A 26,906-nucleotide genomic window follows, 5' to 3' on the forward strand; every position below is an offset into this window, starting at 1 on the left:
TCCCTTGCAATAATTCTGTGATTATTTCCCCAGTTGAAGGGGAAGAAAGATGACACTGACATATTTTAGGAAGCACACTGAGATCTATTAATTATACTAGACAGATAATAACTCAGTGTTAATAATATTTTCATTAACCCAGAGACTGGATAAGCAGAAGAGTGTTAGTTATACTGTAGTAAAAAAGTTACAGGGACACCAGCAATTACACACAGCATTTGTACGTGATCTTCATTTAGTTAAAACAACTTCCAAGATTGCTATAGCTGAAAGGAGTTGATAATCATAAAGAAACGCTCATTTGTTTATTGTGTTTAAAGTAAATATTGTTTGCTCAATTTCCTTGAAATATTGCCTTGAGTATTTATATTTATTTCTTCCTGCAACAGATGAATAACAATTTGAGGAGAAAAATGTTAATGCAATGACATCTGCAAACATTCTGACTAGCATCTTAAACAAATGGTATTGTATAACTAAACTCCTACCTTGTTTATTCCCTTTAAAGAAAAAAAAAAAACCCAACAAACAGGAATTCAATTTTAGTTTTCCTAATTACAAAATATACTTACCATAAATTGTTGACTACTGGGTGCTAAGTGCTACTTACCTGCAAAACAAATCAAACAAACAGAGTTACTTCACAGCACAATGAACTGCATAGGAGAGTGGATATAATTTAGGTGGGTTGATGATCATCCCTTTTTTGAATAGTAGAGTTAGATGAAAGAATGGAGTAAACCCAAGGATTCAGAAAAAAAAATAAAATTAAGAACTCCTGCTGGAATACTGATGATGTAAGAGGAAAGCTCAGTCTCGGCAAAAGCACTTTATGATTTGAACATCACCGTCCCCAAGGTGAAGGGAAAAGAGCCAAAACTAAAACTTGTTGCTCTGAGTCTCAGAATTTCTCCTGTCCCACCTAAGATGAGCATTTGTAACACTGGATACGAGCTCTTTGTGTGGTACTGTCTCCAGCACATTTGTATCCCAGACTAACCTCACAGGAACCATGAACCAATATTGTTTATCTTACACAGAATGTCACAACTTACATGAATTTATTAGAAAACTCCACTAAGGACTGTACATACTCAATGAGAGTGGAGTAAGAATAAACCTATTACTGCATTTGACATTGCTGTGTCTTGGTCTCATTTTTCTTCTAAAAAACTTTTCTGCCTCTGAAACTATAAATATCTATTAAAATATAAGCATCTGTTACTATATCTCTGTCAAAGGTGACAAAATGGCAGGGTTGCAAGTGATTAATAGAAGTATCTTTAATCAAACAACAATAGAAATATTAGTTAGAAAGAGCCTCTGGACATCATCTACTCCAACTTCCTTTATTGGGAGTGCATAAAATCAGATCAATTCTTGATTTTCAGGTTCTTTGAAACAGAAATTTCAAACAAGAAGTTCAATAAAGGAACAACCCATGTTTAATTGACAAAACATTATGATTAAATAGTTCTGAGTATGTATTACAGTCAGACACTGCATATTTTTATAGCAGAAACACTGTTACTGTGGTACTTGGAGATACAAAGGTTTGACATCAGTAAAATTAAGTTTGCTCATTCAAACTCCAGTTTTGCAGGAAATCATGTGAATACCCTTTGGTATGAAGCATCTTTGACACTATTATACCAAATACATGTTATTTATCCCTTGAACCATAAAATGCATATGAATATGACAATTTTTTAAATACACATTCAAATTCATGCTTTTACTACATATACATGATTTCCAAATTCTAAATTCACAGACCCATCCTGCATTCATACTGGGGTCCTGGCAGCTTCCATAACAGAGAAGTCTGACAAGTTCATTTAAAGTTGAATTAGAAGTATCATCCATTATAATCCACCATGGCAATGATGCCTTTTTCTTTGAAGACTTAAAATAAAACATGAATTTGAACATTAAAAATTGTTTTGGAACAAAAAAAATAAATAAAAACAGGGATGAAGGCAGAAGAAACAGTGCAGCCTTAAAAATGGCAAGAAAGTCTCTCTAATAATTTTGCCACTGATCATAACATATAACCTTTGTTAAATGCATTTCAGCCCAGGTCAAAATCTGAAACAGGTCTCATGTGCAGTTGAAATGAATCCAGTAAAGTTTCATAGATACAGTCTTATTTTAAGACAAGTTTGTTAACTAATCATTCTAGAGTATAGAAAAACAATCTTTAGGCTCCTGGCTATCAGGAATACTTTTCATACCTTGAATTCCCCATGCGATGTAAGGATATTAATACAATGCACTATTCACAACATTATGACATGCTATAATTATCTCCATGGATGCCAGAAACAATTTTGACCACTGTGATAGACTGGGTACTATCCAAAAGAAACAAACCCAGTACAGATTTTAAAATATATGGGTGGAAGTACACTATACTTTGATCACACTGACAAAAACTTAAAGAAAGCCAAGGGCAGCTGGGGCTGGGAAAGGATGATGCCAATTTAAACTTTAAGATTGACAGCTCTGTTTAGGATAAGGAAAGCTGAGTGGATGTTATTCAGCAAGGGAAAATCACTGTGGAGGAAGAGAAGATGTAGGAGTAATATATTAAAAATAAATATGGAACTTGAGGGCATGTTTAATGTAAAGCAAGCCAGATGCTTTGCTAAAAAATGTGGCCTTTGTGGTCTTTTGAAACTATTACCATAATTTTTTTTCTCCCCTTAAGCGAAGTTCCTAAACAGACATTAAAATATTTGTAAATGGCAATTAGTATTCAGAAACACATTTTAGCACAAGAAACAGAAACATGCCCTGAGGAGCTCAGCTTTGCTGCCCTGGGAGAAGTCTGTCCCCAGCACCAAACCTGGGCAAACAACTTCCCAAAGCCTCTCAGTGCCATGGCTCCAGGGGCACAACATGACACCAGTGCCTGCTCCCACAAAAGTGAACCCTGGAAAGCCCAAGGAGAGTGTCAGCAAGTGACAGTGAGGGCTCTGGGGGCACAGTCACACAGGTCTGCCACCCTGGTGACAGGCAGTGATAAGCACTATTTGACTCTCCAAGAAGCTGGAAAAATCTGAACTTGCAAACCAGCTGGAGAAAAAGCAGCTAAGAAAAGCTCCTCCAACTAAAGTGAGCTCTGGGAACAAATGGGATTTCCCGGGAGATCCAATTCCAGTATTTGCACAGGTCTGTTACTTACATGCTGCTTGAAATAATAATTCTCACCCACAGTGCACTGCCTTAAGGAAGAACCAAGACTCTTCAAATTTTACACATCTCCAGGCATCTGCTCCTATTCTGGACAAGAAACTAAGTACATGTGGGTTGGCTCTGCAACCTTCCCAGACCTGCATTTTCATAGAACTTCATGCACCATTCTTCACTCCTGCATCCTGGACAAGTCCTGCTTCAAGCTGGCCACAGAAACAAGGCCAGGATTTGGCCTCAAGAATTTCCCATTCCAAAAATTCCATTGATGCAACAGTTGCTGCCTTCATATGATGACAATAATTTGCACCCACAGTGCAATCTGATGCCATGCCCATGAGGATCACTTAAAACTACTGGCTTGAATCCTACCATGCACATTTTTCTCCAGGAAGGAGAAATATAATATTCTCAATGTTTTATAGAGAGCTGTTGAAAAACCTTTGCATACCTCAGGAAAAGGTGGTTTTACTTGGTTTGGAAGGAAGGGGAAAACAACACAAAAGCTGTAGGTGTTCTTGGTTTGCTTTTTGAAGCCATAAATTCATCAAATGACTAACTCATCACATAAATAGCTGGCACAGTTGAGAGAGGCTACAAGAGACAAGGATGTGTTTGCAGTGAACAGGCTGTGATTCATTTGTCACTCACAGGAAATTACTCATATTTTGCACACGAATGGTAAACCTGCAGAGCTATAGATTTCTAAACTCACCAAGGAAGGTCTCCAGCTTCCAGGTTTTTACACATACATGTTATCCACACCAACAATGTCAATGTCCACTGGGGCAAAAAGGAAGAAAGCCATCTCTGTGTGCATGATAATCTATATCTCTATAAAAACTTTCCCTAAAAAGGGTAAGGAGCATCCCTGCAGTTCTCCTTCAAAATTCCTACCATCTTATCTAATCCCAATAGAAATCTGCAGTATTTGGGCTTTACCAAAAATTTCTAATTAAAAATGGCACTCTCCTTTGAGCCCAGGAGAGATCCTGTGAGCTGGTTTCTTCCACCTATGTTCACATAAAAGGGTTTATTTCATTGGAGAAAAAATAAAAATGCTTCAATGTTAAATTCTGTTTTAGTATGTATTTCTGTAATGCATATGTTATTTCTCTGACAGGACTATATTTCTGCTTCTCAAACACACTCCTGCCCCACCCCCCCGTATATGTGCTATAACTAATCTACTTGGCTATATCTATGTTTAATACACATTAATAATATTTATTGTCTAAAAAGTTTTATTCCCTCCCTAATAACAGTGCTCCAGTTTTCAAAGGCATTTAAGGTGTAACTTCAAAGACGTTACACACTGACCTAATCAAAAGCATGTTGAACCCAAAATTTGGATCAAGTTTTTGGCACTCAAAAAAAGCACTTTTTTTAGCATATTTCTTTGAACTCAAAGACATTTAATTCAGTTCCGGAGCTATAGCTTAAAAATATTTTTTCGGAAATAATAATTACAAAATTGTGAATAAGTAGTTTCTAAAAAAGAAATTTTAATGAACATGCATTCAAAAAGTTAGTATTCTGGTATGAACTGGAATTTTATTTCTTATCAAAGAACAACAATCACATCATTCTCTCCACCCATAAAATGTGAACAGCAACTGTTATTCAACTATTGGTAATGGATAAAAACAGGCTTATATGAAACCTAACAACTTTTGGAATTAGTAGTATTAAAAAAATTGTTTTAAAATTAAATGTAGATCTTTGTGTAGTTTCATTATACCCCAACATGTACCATAACAATGCACTTAATTTCTTTTCTTAAAGTCCTAACATTTCTTAAAGTTATGGAGAAAAGTTATAGAATTCTTACTCAAATAATCATTACGTTTTGCTGCCTCACAGACTGTAGATTTTGTAGATTCAAAAACCTGGACAGGGAAATTTCTCCTGCCAACAGATCTTTATGTAATACGTTGATTTCTCTTATAGATCTGACTTAATCTGGGTAAATTCTCAGGTGGGTTGCAACAATTATTACTGAATATACAAACTCAGTTGATTAGCTTTAAATAATCTGCATCTCTTCCCTACAAACAATTTCTCTCTCTCTCTCATGTTGAAAGGTGCTGGTATCAGGGTGAAAGCTGCAGCATGGTTGATCACCTTGGTTTCAGCTTTTCCCAGTATAGTGAAGCAAAAGATCCAGATTTTATTTTCAAAATCATTCCTTTCTCCAAAAATCAAACACTCATTCATGTTACCAGCACAAAAACTACTTGGAAACAGCCACAGTAATAGCTGTGTTCATACATGCTATTATGCTCTACAAGAAATTGATGAAAATTTTGTTCCAGAAGCTGGAAAATTTGCATGGATTTATCAAATCTGTGTTTTGGATAAAGTCATTCATCCCAACAAATAATCTCAGAAGCTCAGTGGTCGGCAAGGTTGAAAGTCTGTGCTTGTGCTAAAAGGTGACATTTGAAATGCAGTAGATATACCATTATTTTTAGCTTTGGGCATTAATTAAATCTCCCAGTGACACAAAATACAGCAATGCTGAGCTTTGCTAGGCAAAACCTCATCTAAACCAACACGGCAGAGGTGCATAAAAACTTAGTCTGCCATTCCATGAATTCAGTGTAAATATTCCTATGTAACAATCTAGTCCAAAGACTTTTTTGGTCTAAAACCTTAGAAACACTGCAGTCATTGCCAGTGACTGACCTTGGTGCAAACATCAGTTGATCATTAGGCAGACATCCCCTTTTTAACAGGCAGCCTCTGTTTCTATTTTAGCTGCATATGCCTTTCCAAACCATTGATCATTCCATCTCTCATCAGCATGGCTATTTTCTGCCCTCTCTTTTTGAATTTTAAATACTGGAATAGAAACTATTCTTTTGGTAACTTCCTTTATACTTTTCTCTTAAATATCTTTTAATATTTTCATTATTTTCCTTATCTTAAACTCACATGTCATTCCTTGCCTCTTAATATTTGTTTATTGATATTTCTGCATTCTGCTGAAGCCCTCTCACTGTTACACATATATTTAACACTAATCTGTTATTTTCCAGTGAAATATCTGTTCCATCAATTCTCTCATATTACTCTATTCCATTTATTGTCACTAGATGCATAACAGTCTTAAAATTAAATATAAAATACAGAAATACAGCAACTATGGAGAATTTCAAGTCATGACTACATAATCACAAATACTAGAACCAGCTTTCAGATGGAATCCACTTTAATTTAGTTTGTTTCACCAACAGGTTATCCAAAACAAAACTCTTAAGTGGATTAAAAAGCACTAGCTAAACTTTCAATTGCATAATTTGGTTTAAATTGATTGTAAGGGCATGAAATTATGCCAAATAAAACATACAATTGAAAAATAATCAGTTACTATTCTAAGGAAATGGCTATTTTTTGTTTAGCCATGGAAAAATACTTTGAGTTGGAATGCACAGGGACCCAGCGCACACACTGAGTACGCATCATTCCCTCTCTTTCATAAATGTCTCATTTATGGGTTGACATTTTTATCTTGACTTCCTCAGCAGAAATGCACATACAAAGATCATGCCCAGTCAGCTGAAACATCAGCAAAGCCCCTGGTCTAATGTGGGCTCCCTGCACTGTGACCTTTCCATGACGTGTCAAGCCTTTGCAAGGTGCAGGCACTGGGGAGCACCTGGGCTTTGCCAAGCAAATCGCAGACATGCTGTTACTCCTGTCCATGGGCTCAGGAAATAACAGGGCACGACAGGAGCAACCAAAATGCTGCCAGATGTACTGAAACACCAGGCAAATTACTCCTGAGCACAGTGCCTGCCCTGAAAAACACAGACAGCGCATTGAGTCAAAGGTTGCCCCTGCAGACCCCCACGTCAAAGTCAGTTTGGTTTTGTTTCTGTTTCATATATTTTTACAACTGCTCCTTCTGAAGGCTGGTCCAAGGCTTCACCATGTTCTTGCTTAAAACATTTTTGTAATTAACAGTCTTCATCTATTCCTTCACATTATATCTATTAGCGGTAATAAAGTTACAGAGAGCAGTAAGATGTCTTTTAAAGTCTTCGTTTGACTTCTCTGAACAATCAAACTCTTTTACTCCTCTCTTTTCTCCATAATTCATTTTCATAGTGCTGCTTTGTACCTGCTCCACTGCAATTTCATCTCTAGCAGGAGTTGAGCTCCATTTAAAAACCATCCCTGGAAATTCCTGAGCCAGTAACTTTCAAGAATGCATTTGCCTTTTTTTGTCAGCATGTCACTAGAGGCTGCTGGTGGTGGTTCATGGTATGGCTTAGCAGAACACAGCTGTGCATACTGGCTAGTTGTTTCCAGGCTGGTGGAAATCTCTGGGAATGGTGGCTCACACTCCATAAGAAGTTTTTGTTATCTGTCCCCAGCCAGTGCAATACAGTTCTGTTGACCAAGTTTTTTTAAGACAAGTTGGTCAAATATTGAAACAGCTTGCCCAAAGGAGCTGCAGATCTCCCTCCTTGGAGGTAGTCAAGATGTGAGTGGACACAGCCCTGACACAGATCTAATTAGACCTGCTTTGAACTGAACTAGATTACCTCCTGGAGGTCTCTTTCAACTTAAGTTATTCTAGAGTCTTTTTATTCTAATGACTTGACCAACCAGTTTCTTAAGACTGATCAGCAGTTATTACACATAAGGTACTACTGATTTCACCAAGTTTGCAAGATTTAAGCCACTGCCACAATTTAACTTTAACCTCATTTTTCTTAACTGCAACAATAAAGATATTGTTTTCATTTGCTGTAGGCCTTTTATTCACTTCTTAAGATCTGTTTTGAAAGTGGTTATTCATCCAAGTAGATCTGGAATCTTTCTTTACCCTTCTTCCCAAGAAAGACAAGAATAATTTAGGTATTTCTACAGGTTTTGTACTTCTGTGGAGTTCTGGTCTGACCCTATATTCAGTTTTTCAGTTTCTGAGCTCATCACTGTAGCTATCAATGTGAACAAGACTCCTTAAAGTTGATGCTTTCAAACTTAGAAGATAAAACAAATTAAAGACAATTTTTGTCTCTTCAATCAATAAATTTAAGTAGCATTACAGGGAGTCTCTTCACAGACATAATTTTGGCCTGCCTAAATCTAGCCCAACAGAGCCCAATCCCCTGCTGGTACAGGAGCTATTGAGTAAATAAATCTCATATATCGTGATATAACTGGATTCAACCATCATTTTCCAATATAAAACGAACAAGTAATACAGCATGGCTGTTGTGCATCTTATTGTGTGGCTGTGAGTCCCAGCCAAACTCAAAGAATATAAAAATCACAATTAATTTTGCAGTATTTATAAAGCAATGTATGAACACAGGTGTTTGCTGAGCTATGATGAATGATGACACTAAAAGCCAGACATCTGCACCAAGTAACAAAAATAATTAAACTCCTGTTTGCTCCTTGAGAAGCACAGAGGACATGCACCTTTAAGCTGCAAATGCTTAGCTGTATCAGCTGTCAGATGCATGTCTCTCCTCAACAATCTGCAGGATAGAGACTGAATTATTTCTGCTCAATTAATTACATTTTAGCCAGCATAGAACTCTGTAGTCCACTAACAGCATAATACCCTAAACACCCACACACACCTTTCACCTTAACCTTTCAGGTCAAGAAGCTAACCATTCCTGGAGGCAAAAGACCTGGTTTTGCTATGGAGTCAATAAACCCTCTGGTTTCACAGGACATGGCCAGTTTGGCCACAAAGGTAATTCCCTGCTCACAGGTGGGTATCACACAGAGATACCACCAATAAAGATTACTTCAGCTTGTAGTCAGCGCTGTGCGAGTTAGCACCAGCTGGTGGGAGGCTGGGATCTTCTCTGCTCTCTCCAAGTGTGCTTTCAACAACTGGGAGAGCTGGCTCTCATATTATGCTTTCTGCTGTAATCCTAAACTGTCTGGAGCTCTTCAGTACTTTACTTGACTTCATCCTATTCTGCTGATTTACTCGCCCCTGCTCTTTCAAGTCCTGAGAATGCACACTTCTCAATATCTCAAATAGAGCTCTCTGAGATCATGCTGCCAAAATAGATGCATCCAGCTTGAAGTAAAAGGGTAACAAGCACTGTAAAATTAAAACAAACAACAAAAAAGCACAAAGTAGGCAGAGCTTTCTTGCTGACAAATGTGTAAGACAGCGTAGCACACGTGCACTTTTGAAATGCAGGTGGGTTTTTATTCCTGGCAGTGATGAGAGAGGTAATTCCAGATGTGGGGAAAACAACACCCCTCAAAAAGGGATTTGCAATGATATAGCACAGAGGAAGCCTGGAGCAAACTGGCACCATCTAGAAAGCTGGAAGAGAGCCAAACAAATTATGGCCCAGGCTCTTTGGAGCCCTGTTTCCCCCTTCAGTGGGAACTGCACAGGAAAAAGATGATTGTGAGAGGGTAGATGACTGGTATAGCCTTCAGTGCACATGGAGAGAGGTGTAAATTACAATCCCTTGTGCATACAGAGGCAAAGCAAGGTTCACAATACCTTATTATATTAAGCCACATTATGAAAATGACTGTTTACATTGGTTCATTAATGTTTGTACAGGGCTGTGAACATGCAAAGTGGTAAGTATCAGCACAGGCATCAGCATGGTATCTCAACTTTGACAAGTTCATGAGTGTTGTAATAAAAGAAAATACACTTAACTCATAACAAGTATTGCCCATGAAACATGGTGTTTAGCATATTGTCTCTCTACATCATTTCTGACCACACAGAAAAGGATATAATTAGTGTGTAATGTTATACTGAGAAATTTATTCTTCCAAATGACAAAATGTGTGCAATCATTAGTGAATTAAAAAATTCAACCCATTAACTCACACATTTGGCACTGCAGGGCTATGCAAGTTCTGTGTTGTTAAAACACCTATAGTCAAATTTAGTACAATGCCTTCTGTTGTACTGTCTGGTGAAAGCAAGGTTGTTTTTCAGCTTTCTATTTTTTCTCTGTTTTTAAATTCTTTTGTAACTCTAGCAGACCTGAAATCAACACAAGGTTTTGGGATTAAGTGCTGAGATCTATTGCCTGAGTTGAGTAACTCAGCATCTCAAAGTCAGTTTTGTTAGGGTGCCAGCTGGAGCAGTAAACACTATTAACAGAAAAAATATCTGTTCTCTGCTGGGTAAAAGAGCAAAAGAAGGGGGACAAATGAATCTCTTCCCCCAACCTCTGTGCCCTTGCAGGGCAGCTCCTTTCCTCTAAACAGGCTTTCAGCTGAGGAATACCTGTTCATTTCCTGGATTAAAGCAAATTCTACAAGGCTTTTCTTGGTGCCCTTTCGTAACATCTCTGCCATCCCCAAAGGCTGTCGGTGCTCTCAGCTGGCTGCAGAAGCAGAACTCAGCACATGAACTTGTCAGCTCTGCTCCAGCAGCTTCTCCACAGGCTTCCCCAGGAGCACTCAGGGAAGGAGCAGTCTGCCCTGTGCCCCAAAGGCATCTGTTTTTGGGGTCACAGGGGCCAGGGCAGGCTTCCCCTCCCCTTAGCTACAGCCTGTTAGAAGAGCATGTGGCAGGAAGGGAACTGTTCAACTTCAAGCAAATTAATAATGAAAAACCCCTTGAAGACTGAGGTTGAGGCCAAATTCACTTAATACTAGTATTAATGACTGACACAAAAATATAAAAATGAACAAATAAATTCCCTGAGACCTAAATGTCTGGAGGGAAGACTGGGGGTTCACATAGCAGGGGCTGGATTATCTGGAAGGGTAATAGAAAAGGGATGAAATTTAATAGGCATGTGCAAGGTCAGAAGCTTTGAGACAAATAACAAGACTTTCTGCTATAAACTGTGAGGTTGTCAGATGGAGGAACAATGTAGGGAGAAGTATATTTGTAGAATATGGGATGTCTGCAAATCATCAGCCATGAAAAGAGTAAACACATCAGGTGATGTATACTCAGAAGAGTAAGTGAAGATTAATTTTCCTGGTAAATGCCCCTTTGAGAGCTCCTCCTCTGAAATACTATGGATGGTGCCAACCATGTTGGAAAGAGTCCTTCCAACCAGAACAGCCCCAGATAGGGGCTTGAAAACCAGCAAGTAAATGTTCTGATGCAGCAGAACTGAACAACCTCACTTCTTACTCTAGCAGGACCAGGACAGGAAGGACAGTATTCCTGTCTGGTCATTTACCAGGCAAAATAAACAGTCCAAAAGGGACACTAAGCTAAAAGACACACAGGTGTAGGTTTTAGAAGAAAATAAGAAAAAATGAATCTAGCAGAGATTTTTGCAAGTGCCTCATCTTTGATGTGTCTTGAACAATTCATAGAAAAGTAAAGGTCAGAGGAATAAACGATGAAACAGGACCTTATTTATAGCAGAAAAATTACTTCCTATGTGATACATATTGGCACCAGATTGTTTTCTGAAACTTTCTTCTGTGTTTCTCTGCAGCACACTGCAATATTCTCCCCCTCCATTTCTTGCAAAAGTGCCAACAGCTTTTTCACTTTTCACACTAATGCTGTAAGACTGCATCTTTCAAACACCTTAAGGTACACCTGACATCTACCTGCTGTACCCCACAGAAACTCTTTGCAACACAGGGAAGTAGAATGAACTTCCCTAGCCTAAAATGAGCCATGCATAAGAAATACATCATTTGCAGTGCTTTCTCCACCCAAATGCCATTGCAGATCCATCCCTTCCCATTTAACAAGACCACCTGTAGAGCAGCCTTGTCCTTAGCCCTGCACCACAGTAACTGCCCATGGGTCATCCTCAGAGGGAAAAAGCATGCAAAATACAAATCAGGTTGCCAGAGACACTAAACTCTGTGAAAGACAAAATCTGCAACAAGGAGGCCTGGAAAAATTGTATGAATAAGGCAGCAGCATTTTGAGAAATGAGTTAAAGGAATCAAAGAAAAAGTGGAATAGAAGAGTTTTCCTGAGCTCAAATTCTAAAAGCACCAGAGACACACACGGCTCCCCAGAGCTCTTCCTGTGCCTGAGAGTGATTTCAGGAAGCCAGAAACATCTCATCAATGGTGCTAAGAAAACTGGAATTTAATTCTGTGTTTTCCTTGACTAGACCCACGCACTTCAGAAAGAGCTGCTGGAAAAGGACAGCCAACAGCTCTGAGCTCCAGCTTGGATACTTAGCAGAAAGAGTAGAATAGCAGTTATATTGAATGGGTAGAAAGTAAAAGCCTTCCCTCAGAGGGGTGTGTTAGCAATCTCCTGATAATAAACAGCAAAGACATTTCTTGAGAGAGATGTTTTCTGTTGAAAATATTAAATATTCATCAGATTGCGTTTGGTAAACATTTAAACAGAAAAAGCAAGAACGTTCTTGTCGATTTGAACAATACTGAACTTGAAATATTCCTATGCCCCTAAAACAGAATATTCCAGAACACTAATTTTTACAAGTGGAATGACAGAAAATGCAAAAATGTTCAGCTCTCCTAGGGAATGGAAATTCCAATTTCCAGTCAGCTTTCTCAGATGACAAAATTAATGACTGGCAAAATTAGACTTTGGATTGTCCCAATGTTTTAAGTTTGCTTTAAGTGGGCTCACAGTATTTCTGCCTTTCACTGGGGCAAAAAAAAAAAAGCATTTATATGTAACTAATAGCAGCATTGACCTCTTCTCTTGCACCTTTCCAGGACAGCTTTATTTTGTAGGCTGGAGACAAATGGTCCCTTCTTAAAGGTTAGGTGCCAACTGCTAAGCCATGAATTTAAATAAACAAAAAGACATTTGGAGACCACATAATCAGTTCCTCCTGGCATTATGTCTATTACCTAGACTTCACTTTTCCAACAGCCTCAGACTCAAGCTCAGGGCTCAAAGCTGCATCTAGTTTGTGACTAAAACAAGAAAAGTTTGACTTCTCTGGCTCCTTCTCTTCAAGAGCAAAGGTCTTTTTCACCTGCTCTAGGAGAACCACTTAAAAATTCCAAAGGCCGCAAAAATGTCAATATAAATGAACCCAAAAAAAGTTCAAGAGAAACAATTTTCTCACTTTCCATGTTAGAATCAGTCTTTCACAATGACTGCACATTAGAAAACAAAAATTGTTGCCAACATGAAAACTAAACTTAGATCACAACATTAATTAATGAGCTTGCTTTTCACCTTTATCTCCCTCTTCTTCGATGCCTTCCTCCCCCTCCCAAATAAATGAGCCATGTTACTAATAAAGCGCTTGAAAGGAAGGCTGGGAAATCTAATAATAAAAAGCTCTCTGAAATTAAGTTTCTGGCACTTCTTTAAAAAAAGAACGTTATTACTTGGTCCTTTGCTTTTCCCCAATGCAAATTTCAGTCCTTTGAGGACTGCACAAATATAAAGCAGATAATTTCCGAACCTTTTATTCGGCAATTTGCCTGGTCCAAATAATCAACTATAATAGGAATTTGCCAACTGAGTTATTTAAAGATTCTAGTAAAGGAAGAGAAACTGCACATTGCAGAAAATGTCTCTGTCTAAACTATCAAATACTGGACTTTCAATGGGGCACAAATTGTTGAGCATGTTAATGTTCATAGGAAACAGAAGGGAGCACTAAGAACTGAAAACCCAATGATAATTGCTGGAGTTCTTATCACATAATAAGTTTCCTAATCACAGCTCTTGTGTTTGCTGCACTGAAGATGACAGAGGAAAACACCACATTTGCCCTATTCAAGTCCAAAACCAGAAATGAGAAAATATTTAGTGAACTCAGACTTTTCCTCTGCTCCCGTCATATTAAAAGGAGGTATCAACATACTCCTGACAATTCAGGAAACTAAAATCTGGCAACTAAATTGGTGAAAATTTAATCAGGAAAACAAATGCAAGGCAGTTTCTTTAATTTTGCATCAGCTATAACGTTTTTGGGTTCTTTCTTACACAGCTCTCAAAGAACAATGTTCAGGCTCCACTGAGTTTCCTAGGAATTTTCCTGTTGCATTAGGTTAGGACTGTGCCATAATGCAATACATAATTCTGTAGAATCATTTAGCAAAGGACCTAAACTAAGAGGATCTGATACTGACATATATGATACTGACATACATGGCACCTTCTTTGTGAAATAAAAACCGGCCAAAGAAATTGCACTTGGAGTTTCAGGCTGAAAATCTGTTAGGTTCTGTGCAAGTTTAAGTAAGACATTAAAATTTTGAAACCTATGTAAATGACACCTTGATATTTACAGGTAGGGAACTCTACAAACTATTAATTTCTCACTGAGAAGAGTCATACATGTATAAGAAGCAGACAGTTGGCTCTGACACCCATTTTGTGATTAGTGCGTTGTCTATCCAACCACAGCAGAGCATTCAGATGGATCAAAGCTACAAATTCTATGCCATTTTTCACATGCTCAGAAAATTCTACTGGAAATTGTATTTTAAAGTCAAAAGAATATGAATAATTTCTAAACAGCTTCTTCCAAGTTTAGAAGAAGAAATTATGGATGAGCAGTTATTCTTCAGTCACTACTTTAAATAAAATTAAAGGTTGAGGCTATAAAAGTAAAACTTCGACCCTGTGAAATATAAAGAGAAGTTATGCATGCCAGAATTTAAGATTTAAATTCAAGCACCAATTCAGCCTTAGCTACCAGATCACTTATTTGATGTAAATCATCAATGCAAAACAACACCTGTTTTATTATTTGACCTTAACTCTAAAACTTCTCATCGCTTTTTACACACAAAGTTTAGCAATGAAATATGTGTAACTAGTGTTACTGAAACATTGTATATAATCTTGATTCTATCTTGATTTATCTCTCCGAAAGATTTGTGGAAAAATATACATAAAAGCTTTTATCTGTGGAACTGTCCCCAATAGTAATATTAAAAGAAGAAATCTATGAAGGCTTACAGAAACCTCTTTTTCTCCCACAGGAAATGTCAAGATCTTCTGAGTAGCTACCAAGAATAAGTTTTTTTGCACAGGACTTCTGATTCAGCTACAAATAAGTTACTATGACGTGGCTGGACAACTCCCTGTGCTTTGAGATCTACAGGAGGCTTAGAAACAAGACCCCATCACCATGTTAGGCATGTTAGGCGTAGAATGGTTAGAAAGCATCATCTTCTCCCTTACAAGAGCAATGTGAAAAAGTGCTTCCATAACACCACTGCTGGCATATTTAGGACTGTGGTGGGACTGGAGGTATCCAAGCCTCACTTGCTCCTACAAACGCCTCTTTCAGCAAGATCTGTTAGCACAGGCTCTAGGCTGTCTCCTGTCTTGCAAGCAGTGTAAATCACTTCCAAAATCTTGTGTCTTTGAAACTGCACAGAAGACACTGGTTTAGCTTAACTAAAGCAGGTTCCCCTGATAAAAGGTCAGGTTATGCCCTTAAAAGATTAAATTATGCCACATAATCAAATTAGGTTTTGCTGTGGATAGGCATAACTAAAGCTCCTTGGTTTTTTCCTTATAAATAGAAATCGTATGTTTAAACCAAGAGCAAAAAGAGTTCAGTGAAAAGTGACAAGTTGTGTATAATCCTTGGATGAATTAGAAAAGCCAGAATCCATAAGCAACTTTAGGAAGGATTCCCAAATAGAGAATCTCATCCTGAATACACTACTTTTCAGAGCTGAAAAGGGAGCAGAGAGAGATTATCCCTCTACATCTTCTTCATGCCTGCTGTAAAATAAAGTGGGGTTTTCTGAAAAAAGAAACCCAACAAATTAAACCATGTACTAATTTCATGACTATAAGGTGCACCCTTTTGACCAAAATTTTCCCCCGAAACCGCAAGTGCGTCTTATAGTCCAGTGCACCTTATGGTCGTGAAATTACTGTAGCTTATGGATTCACTACAGAGCTGAGCCAACTGTGCTGGGAAGAGACATGCTCTGCTCCTGAAAAGAAATCATTCATGACTTCTAGCACCAAGAAGAACAAGGTTTTTATGCACTCTTCCAGAGGAACGATTAACAGGAACTTTCAGCTTTACTCAGCTGAAAATGTCAGAAATTGGCCTTCTCTAGTTTCAGAGTGAATTCAGAAGTAACCAAATAAAAATACATCATAGAGTAGATTTCACATTGCTGGAGCTGTTCTGATACTCTTTATAGGACTGACAAGAAGGGTTTGGCTGAGAAGAGCCGTGTCATTAACAACAGGCTGCATTTCCCTTGAGAAGAAACACCCCTCTACCACACATCACCTGCTTTGACAACAACACAGGAGTCTGGGAGCGGTGGTACATGCTCTCACAGCATCATCTGAAGGATCCTCAATAGACATCAAGCAAGGGCACACACGGAGGGCATGGAAAAGCCACCAGGATATGGTTTTGACACTGATGTCCCCAAAGGGGGTGTGCACCACACAGTGGGCTGCACATCCCAGTGCCAGGGAGGACAGCATCTTTCTGGGTCTCTGTGTACCTTAGTGCCACTGTATAAGGCTGGCTCATCACAGCTCAGCCCCCCTCCACCTACTGCACCATTCCTTTCAGTGCTACTGTCCTACAGGGTTACTTTTAAACTGCAGACCTCAGACTAGCCTCGAAAGTTAAATCCTCTGGAGAGTGAGTGCAAATAGGATTACCTGTAACTCCCACCTCTCACCCACCTGAACCACCACGGCTTCTCCGACCTCTGCAGCAGAACAGAAATCACACAGCAGAACAGAAAAGGATTTTGGGCGGTTATTTTACTTTTTCCTCCCAGGAGAAAGGGAGTCAGAGGTAAGAAACATTACTTGTTAATTTTTATTTTTTTTTTTTTTTTAACTGTACACTTCCCTCTCTCTTCTGGCTTGTGACATTTCACTGCTGCCACTGACTGAGGTCTGCCACACTTCCCCACAGAGGGAACAGCACATATGAGCCAGTCTGGCAAAGACTGCACTCCCCTTGGACACTCATACCCCTCATTCATCTCAGCAGGGCTCTCCTCTGCAGCACCAGTTTTCATCCTCATCCCAATCCTGCAGCAGGAGTAGTGCAGTGCCACCCCTTAATCTATGGTGCAATAAAAATAAGCGCTGCTCACGCTGTTGCAAAGGCCCCAGGCAGCTCTGCCTGGTAGCTTTTGTACTACATGGACTGATTGGAGTTTTCATTGCCTTCCTGGCCCCTCAGACACCAGCATCTCAGAGGATTATAGTTCTGCTCTTTCAAGCAATCACACAGTGAGCTTGTGGGTAAGCAGAAATGTAATACTGCGGGGTGAAAGAGGAGATTTTTAAACAGAAAGTTACTTCCCTTGACTGGAATTGCTGGGATAGCCTTTTGTCAATTCCTGTGCTCTTACCTACAGGAAGGATCCCACAGTCCTCTGACACCTATAGCAACCAACAGAGAACAGCTGAAATTAAACACTCCTAATGCCACGTTGGTTCTGCATTTCAGACTACAGAAAACTTTGGGTTGGCCAGTTCAAGAAACAGACCTGAATCCAAAGTCCAAGCCCAAAGGTGCAAAAAGCCTCTGGGGTCCTTGGAGTTCAGTATTTAAGATATCCTAAAACTTCCTAATTATGATACTCTTGATGACAGACACATAAGCCTCAGAAAATGTGATCTCTTCATTCAATGCAGTCCTACAGCAACTGAAGATTTTCTCATCTTCATTTCAGTCAATATTTCTTTTAAATCTTTTTGTCTGCATATGAAATGGGGCTTCTGTTTCAGTACTGCATCAGCCTTGTACAATAACCAGCACTAAACATTTCTGTCCATAGAGTCTACTTATTATTACCCTGAATCTCCTGACAATTTTCACATTACTCTATATATAGCTATATGCTTTTATGTATCTCCTTGATTCCTATTGTAGATGTAGAACCTTTCCTAGACTTACCTGTAAATAATTCTTGTAGACACAACAAAACCACAACAAAAAGGAAGCAAAAGTAGCAGTGAAATGTTTTCTGTTAATACAAATAGCTTGGGCAATAAGGTTAAACTCATTCCTCCCAGAGGATGGGAGATTCCCCTCTGATTAGATTTCAGAGGAGTAGGAAGCAGAAAATTAGATGATGAGACAACATCAACCACTCTGGAAAGACTGTTTAAGTGTTTCAAATATTTTTTTAAACATAATTAAATGATAAACAGATTTGGTTTATAGTTTTTAAAGCACTCTAACTTTTAAATGCAACTGAATTTTATTCAATCCAGGGCTTAGAAAACATTGCTTTGTCTTAATACACTCCATCAAACAGCAATAAGCAAAATTTCCCTTCTATTAGTGTTGATTTATATTTATGCATATTTATCTTAAACTCCTCCCTCCCTTCCAATGACTGAATTTTATTTATGTGAACATCTATATTATGGAGCATCTATACATAATCTTTTTTTTTTTGCCAAACATAAATAAGACAAATAACCTTGTTTTCATAAAGATCGCTACAAATATCTTGAATTTGTTGAAAACTGAAGCTAAAGCCATAATGTGTATTCCTCCTAAGTACTATACAAACTGTGAAAATCTTGATTCTTTAGTTCATCTGACTTCACAAAAAACCCACTAAAAGAAACAAAACAAAAAAACACTACTTTTTTTTTCCATTATTAATTCTCTTCTGTGCATATGACACAAGATGGCATTTTTGTAAGACAGAGGCAGCTGGCAGCAGAGTTGCCTGTCTCTGTTTTGCAGGTATTTGTAGTTGCCAGCTATTTGGAAGAGTCCCCAGTCTTGTCTCACAGCAAGTCAGGTTGTGTACCCAGCTGGCATCAAGCCACAGCCATTATGGCAAACTGCAAAAGGCTCTGAAGGAGGAACAGCTTTTCACAGAGAGATCAAAAAAAAAGAAAAATAACTGGGCTGTGAGCGCAAGACAAAAATTTTAAAGTATTCAGAATGAAAACCTCTGCGAGAAGATCTTTTTATTCCTCTGGTTTTCAGAATATCAGCTAGTTTGGGAACATCTGTCCTTTCAGTGGAAGTGTAACCAGCATGCAGCTGGGAAAGCTGTCTGATCCAATCCTCCTGATCACATTAAGAGAATTTATAGTATATCTTTGAGGTAGAGAGATGAGATTTTAATAACTTCTTTAGGACACTCAAAACTTCACAGAACCCTGAACAAATGAAAGCAGCTTTGATGTAATGCACTTTTGTGGGAACAGCTACAACAAATCTTACACTCTGATGAACTCCTAAAGAGCTTTTACTGTGCTAGCACTCAGTAAGGAGATATAGAAATTAATACAGACATATTGATTAATCAGCCTGTTTGACAACAGTTGGGGTGATGAAGATGTCAGTTCTGCACCCCAGAGAGCACACTCAGCAATGAGCTCAAAGGGAGCCCCAGCACTGATGTGCCACCAAGGGAGGGGCTCAGGCACACCAGCAGCACCTGCTTTGCCACCACCAAGCCAAGCTACCAACACTCCTCACAGGGACTGCAGAGAAATTTATAGTGAGTGTTCAGCACCAGCTGTGTCAATGGGTGCACAAACATTCAGAAAGAATGGGGAAAGAAACTCCATACTAGAGCATCATGGATGAAATAACCACTTGTCGTGGCAAAGACACAAACAATTCAAGCAAGCCTTCACAAAAGGTCATTATCAAAGCAGAGATAGGAATTATAGGGGCAGAAAGCCAGTGAAGGGTCTGGAGCCATCTAGAAATCATAGGAACCACACAAGGCAGAAAGCCATGAGAATCACAGTGCTGATGGACAATGAGAACTCAAAGCAAAAAGCAAAATTCAAATTCCCGTCCTCGTACTTGGCCATAGTTTGAGCTGCAGCTGCCGATGCTCACTCACAACATCGGGGAAAGTTATTTCTAAACAAAAAACTTCCAAAGCTATGCAGTTATTCCTAGAAATTTTCACTATTTTGCAACATATAAACCAGGATTAAAAATCAGCTTTGCCATTCATACCCTGGATTGTTATTTTCATAGGCTCTAAACTGTCTCTGTACCTTTACTTACTGATGCACTTGTCACTTGTCTTTAAAGAAAACAGCTTAAAAGTCTTGATTTCATAGGAAGAGTAAAAGGAAACAGAACAACACATTATGAAAATGCCTTATAAAACATCTGTTACAAATCTTCAGTTTACTGCTTAAGGGATGGCAGCAGGTGTCCCATGCCCTGAAGCTGGTGAAAAATCTCTTCTATCTAGCAAAGCACATCAGCAGTGTCAAAATCTGAACATGAGCATGGTTTATCAGTTATTTAGTCAATGTAAAAGCCTCAAACTTGAGTGTAGTCTGAGAATGAAGATCAGAAGCATGACAAAGATCTTATCACTCATTTGAGAAAATTACTTAAACTGCAAGAATCTCAAAGATCATGATTTTGGTGCTTAATAACTGCTCTAATGTTAAAATGTTAGCTAGCAATGTTTGTTAGCTGGTTTTGGTTGAGTTCCACTTGGCTTTTTTACTGATCCTTTCCCTTCTGCCATAAGGTTAGGGTGAGATTAGGACACTGCTCTGTTCCTACCTTGAGGATGCTGCAAAGTGAATATTTTGGGATTCTGAAAAAAATCAACCATAACTCAGAATGGTAAAATTACTGTGGGAGTCCACTTCAGTCTACTATTTGTAGGTATTTCAATCCCACCCCATCAGCATTCATCTGAAGACACTGGATTTTTTGCTACAGACAGCAATAGAAAATTTCAAATTCTCTGACCTTCTTTTCAGCTAGTGCAATTTCAAGTGCAATTCTTTAAATCCTCCCTATATTGATGGCCATTTTGGAATCCATGGGGCAGGGAGAATGTCTTCTAACCAGACAGACCTATTCCATAAATCTCCCTTTTCCCACCAGTCTGAAACAGCGCTGCTGCACACCACCTGACCATTCACTTCTTTCCCATCTTCTCTCCTTCGTCGCACCAAAAAGTCCAAACTGTGCTATGAGAACTAATTTTTATAACTGACGTTTTTAAGCCATTTTAAAGCCATGCTGTCCAGTGTGCCCCTCAAAAATTTTTTTGCAAACATTTCTCCCATTCCCTCATCAAAGCTACAGACATGAGTCTAGAACAGATTGTAGGTGTTCTCTTTATTTTACATCAACTACTACTGATAATTACATTGTACACCATATTCTATCTACCACAGGCAATGTTTTAGCTGCTCTATTGTTTCCTGGTCTTGCTTTTTCAGAGCTTAATGTCCCAGTGGTATTTCACAGGTGACTCTGCAGTTTCAGATGAGTTTTGCACACGCACCCTGCAAAGGCAATCACAGGCAGTGCACACAGGGTGCCCAAAACAGAACTACATTGCAACACTCCCACACAGCCAGGGAAAAAAGCCAGATGCATCTCTAATTTCCAATCTGCTAATTAAGTATCCTGCTTAATTTAGTACTATTACATTATTTTCACTACATCATTAAACTTTATGGGATCCTCACAACATTCTGGCTTCAGAAATCTTAAAGGATTGCAAAATGCTGCTGTAGCACTACCTTGCCTAGACTGAGGAGAGCATTCAAATTTTTCAAGTTTTCTAACTGATCATACTCAGGAAAGATACAATCATAGCTAGCAAAAGCTTTAAAATGACACAAAATTAGTCATTTCTCAGTCCAGACTGCTTGACATTTACAAAATTGGCCTGATTTAAAAAGAGGGGGAAAATTACCTTGAGGGTATGTAAGCTCAGAGTTATTATCCTGAGGCTCACTGAAGAATGGTAACAAATTCATTAATTCCTAACGTGGCAAAATAGTTAAGGTGAAGACTCAAAATCCTCTGCACCCCATTTATATTTAAACTACTTATTGTTTATTAGCTACCTAATTTCCCAGACTGCAACACACTGCCTGCTGCAGAACCTAAAAGGGGGGATTGGAGCAATTCAGCTTTACCAGCATGTTGTAGGACTGCCCCATTGCAAGACTTCTCAGCTGTTGCATGTCTGCAGTTGTGATGCAGGAGCAGGATCTAATTTGCCTGCTTCACAAAAGGTTCTGGAGAAGCAGCAGATGCAGTAACATCATGCTTAAGGAATTAAAAAAAAATAAAATCCAATTTTTGTCATTTTCCGTGATAAAGGAAGGAAGTGAAGAAAGCTATTTTTCTATCAGCAATGAAGCCAAGATTCCTGGTGTTTTGGCTACTGATTCTTATCAGTTCACTTGGACATTTTCAAGCTGTCCTCTGAATCATAAAGTTCAAAAATTTATATCAAGCAAGAAACATAAATAGAGTTTGCTGAACTTGCCTATCAGTGGGTAGGAGATGACACTTAGCTCTGTATTTTATTACTGCTGTGTCCAGATCAGCCACACACATTTCTAGCACAGCCCTTGAGAACATGTCCCACGTGGCTTACCCAAGGCACAGGTCCAGGAAACAGGGCACTAAATATCTGAGAGCTCTCAATAAACACCAAAGTGGCAAAAAAATGACACTTTACTGCAGCTGACTGACACTTGTAGCCCCAGAGAGAGAAATTTATGAAAACACCAGAATGGCAAACAGGGCACAAAGAAAACATTTTATTTGGTCAGTCTCTGTGGAAGGGCAAAAAAATAAACTGATAAATGAAAAGATCTCCACCTGATGACAAGCTACCCCTTGGCCCTGAACCAGTCCAAAAGCTAGGCTAGCTTTATTGCATAATCACAGAAATCAGACAGATTGGAAAAATTTGCTTACTGTTTTGGCAAAGTTCTTAAAATGGTATCAGATCATGTTTTCTTCCTGACATTCATTAATGCTCTGCCTGTCTCAAAAATTAAATAAGTGAAGAAGGTAATGATCCTGAGAGATTTCACAGGCCTGAAGTGATGGTGCCCTCTCCCTCATCAAAATACAAGATTCCAGCTGCTGTAATAAAATATTCACTGTGACAGTAGTGACCCCATGACATTCCCTGGGTTATATTCACTAAAAACAATGCCCTAAATTCTATTTAAATGTAGAGCTAGAGCAAGAATCAATTGTAAAAAATTTTAAATGAAACTGAATTAAATCTTGCAACAAATCTGCTTGCTGCCTGCACACAGATCTGCTGGCTGAAGAGCAAACCAAATATTTTCGTTCTATCTGCAAAGCTGAACCAGCTCTCTTAAACCCATGGATGAAGTTTTCCTGACACTTTTCAGAACAACTTTTAAAGTAAGTGCTAGTTGAGTCCACTTACTGGACTTGAGGTCACACCAGAAGATCCATTCTGGTGGAAGAGGGTGGAAGAGATATGGCACAGGGAGACCCACATCCAAGAGCCACCTTCCCTTCCCTGTTGGACACAGCTGGCTCCACTTGCTGTGCACATTGCAGGAGTTATGTGCTTTAAGCTGGGCTCGAGTTCAGCAGTCACGTGTGCTAAATTTTGTTCTGGATAAGTCATAAATCAACTCTGGCAAGCATGGATATCAAGACTGTGTTGAAATTTTGGCTGGTCCTCAAAGAAACAAGCAATTTAGAATGCCATGAGTTCCTATGTGTGACTGATACATATTTTAAAGCAGTTCTACGTTGCAAAAATTCCTTACAGAAACCTTTGGTTCTAAGGTATTTGAAATATTAGTTTAATAGAGAAAAAAAAGCAGAAGGCTATCTGCTATTTTAAATAATTCCTCAAAATTACAAGACGATATTAGGTATGCCTGTATCAAAATAAATGGAACCACAGTTGTACTTATTTATACTCTAAACTAAAAAATTCCTTAGTTACCCACAGATTTTCAGTACATTGAACAGTATGTGTTAGAAAAAGAAACTGAGTTCAGACTAAACTTTCTATCATAGCTTTTGCTAAAAAAAAAAAAAGGCAATTAAGTAAAGAGATTGACAGTGAAATATAACATACTGCAATTGTTCATCTTATGATCAGACGTTACCTGATAGGAACATACTCATTTAAGAGAGCAACACTTTTTCAGCTGCCAAGAATATGCACACACAAAAGGAAATGCTGACTGCTTCAATGAAGTTAATGGTTCATGTCTAGTCTCAGAAAGCGACAATCTTCAACAGCATCTACCATGGTCATTGTCACCCTGTAAGAACATTAATTAGAGAGGAATCTAGCTGAACTCTAAATCTGTATTTTCTTTATCTGGATGTTTGAGGAAGGTCCTGGTTGCAGCTTTGCTTGTTTTCCATGAGAATTAAAATTTCAATGCCAAAAGCTATAGTTTCTCTTGCGCAGAAAGCTTTCCCACACTCTGACTCACCTGCAATTCAGAGCTACCACATGCCTTCCATTGAAATGTCAAATCAGAATGATGCAAAATTAGCTCACTGTTCTATTTTGCTAGATGAGGACTATGCTCTCCATAAGAGTGTGTGATCTCATTACATGAGTCCCATGTCTACAAGATTTTCTGAATGAATTATCACTGATTAAGGTGTGATGTAGCATGCAAACTGCCAGAGGCATCTGAAGAGCCCTGTTGTCAGATGATGCATAATTTTCTTCAGTATTCAACACAAAAGCAAGATTAGGTGGGCAGCAAAAATGCTTTATACACATGCAGAAATGTTTTATTATATCTCTCCTCTCTACCATATTACTGCTTCCTAGAGCAGTTCATAACTCATTTTCCACAAAGCAGTCTACAACCTGATAGCCTAAGTATATTCAAAAGTGGCCCCTACCCTTCTGCCACCCCCTTTCACTTTTCTCCCCCTACACTTCCTGAGCAATCATCTTTCAAGTACAGACTATCACAACACTTCACCTAGACTCTTTTCAGCTAAAAATCACTGTTCCATGATTTCTCAGAAATCAGTGCCAGTGCTCTGTCTCACATTCCTGACCTGTCAGCACCGCATGGGCACTCCAAAACCACACAACTCCCACGCTGTGCAGCTGCAAGGCTGTGTGGAGCATCTGTCTATGGAGGCAGAGGGAGAGGAATTGAGGTAGATCACTGCCTTTTTTGATACTTTGGAAACGAATGACAATATTCTACAAGCTGTTGTGATAATGTGAGCAAATGGCAGGCACATATAACAAGCTCACAGATAAGGGAGTGGATTTTCTATTAACCACTTGAAATGTTCTCCAGTGGTAGCAGAAGAGAAACTCTGCCGGGGAGAAAATAATGTAAGTGGCAAGAGTATCTCCAGTAAATGACATATTGTTATGTATTCCTATATATAGCAAGCAGAGGACGTTGCCATGACATGCAAGCAATGGTTCCTGATGCGCAATTTTGGGATAGTGTTAATGTCATGCTGCAAAACTAGGGCTGTTGTTCTCAGGCACTACAGGAGAAAAGCACTGGACAGTGCCTCATCTGAAGGGACCATGCCATTTTGTTGCCCAAACCAAGGATTATCATGGCATTCAAAAGCACAAATTCAATTTCTGTATTGATAAAAAAAAAAATATTAATTGTACATTGGGATGACTATGTACTGTGTATGTAAGGATAAACTATATAAAAAACAGCTCAGCAATTAATCTTCCAAATTAGATTACAGAGCTAAACTCTCTTTAGATTATCCTCATCAATATATATGAGAGCTGTAAAATCTTTTTGTAGCACAAGTTCAGTTTACTAAATCCTCAAAAAAAAAGCTTGTCATTGCTGGCTGTGTTTCCTACTAGGCTAGCTTTTGGTCATGGCAGACTTGAAATACAGTAAAGAGCTTCCATTTCTAAAAATCCCATTGCTACATACCATCTTTTCAAATGTATCAACATATTTTAATATACAATAATTCCACCTAATTACTTTCAGAGCCCTGGCAGAGGTTATAAGAGGGCAGCTGCAGCAAATTCATATCCTTCACACCCAGGGGTGATGCAGGACACACCAAACAGAGAACATCCACCTGCACATCCAACAGCTTCATCATTCAAACCATGGCACAGATGAACAGAGTGTGAGAACCAAAACAGACATGAAAAGGCCCAAGAAAACTCATTACCAGTAAAGAAATCAGCATTTCTTTAAAAGATATATCTTTCCAAAAGAGCCCTCATGGACAACAGGCTTCCAAATGACAGCTATGATAATGTAGTTTCCCAGTAATTAATATCCCTGCTTTCTTAATGCATGAAAAGGGCAGCCACTACCAAATGCTTTCAGTACTGAAATTTCAGGTCAGTGTTTCAGACAATCTTTAATAATTTTTGGTGCATTTAAAAGATTGCATGACTGTCCCTATCTGCTTCATTATGAGAAACAGGGTACAAGGAGTACCAGGATGCAATAGCTCCTTCAACCGATAAAGAAGTGTGATTTTAGTCAGTTCTATGCATTTTGCTTCACCTTTTATGGTTAAACATGATTTTTTCCTAGTATGTATCATCCTAAGACAAAGAATTTCACGTGACCTAATGAGATCAATGGACAGCAAATTCCAGTATACTGTCTAAGAAATATTATAAAAAAGCTCTTTCTTGAATCCAACATCTCCTTTAGCACAAGGAATTCTAATTTTCCCTGATTACACAGATGTTTTTCTCCTGAATTTCCATCCTAGCATGGCAGCAGCCAGCAGCTGCTCTCCTGTCTGGAATATGTTGCTTTGAATGCAGCCTCTAGTGAAACGCACACATGAAATCTGACACAAATAGAATCTTGAGACAGAAGGAGTCATAAAGGAGATTTGATGGGCTTTAACTGCAGCCAAACGATACACAAGGAACATACTCCGCAATAACATGTACCTCGTATGGATCCTATTTGCTCCCCCATGATAAAGTGGCAAGTTAAGCTGCGAAAATTACTGCCATCCATCTCACCCCATGCATTCACATGCTTGGGAAGCATAAGTGAATATGCAGCTACGTGTTTCGCAAACAAAATATTTCTCCCAAGTTGA

At 38.7% G+C, this 26,906-nt stretch overlaps 1 protein-coding gene across 5 annotated transcripts in view; it reads right to left on the minus strand.

Annotated features, from left to right (window-relative positions):
• SMYD3 (SET and MYND domain containing 3) overlaps positions 1-26,906 on the minus strand; it is a 386,727-nt gene that overhangs the window by 181,450 nt on the left and 178,371 nt on the right. The window lies entirely within an intron of this gene.

This window comes from Catharus ustulatus, chromosome 3, assembly GCF_009819885.2.
Source record: "Catharus ustulatus isolate bCatUst1 chromosome 3, bCatUst1.pri.v2, whole genome shotgun sequence".
Lineage (NCBI taxonomy): Eukaryota > Metazoa > Chordata > Aves > Passeriformes > Turdidae > Catharus > Catharus ustulatus.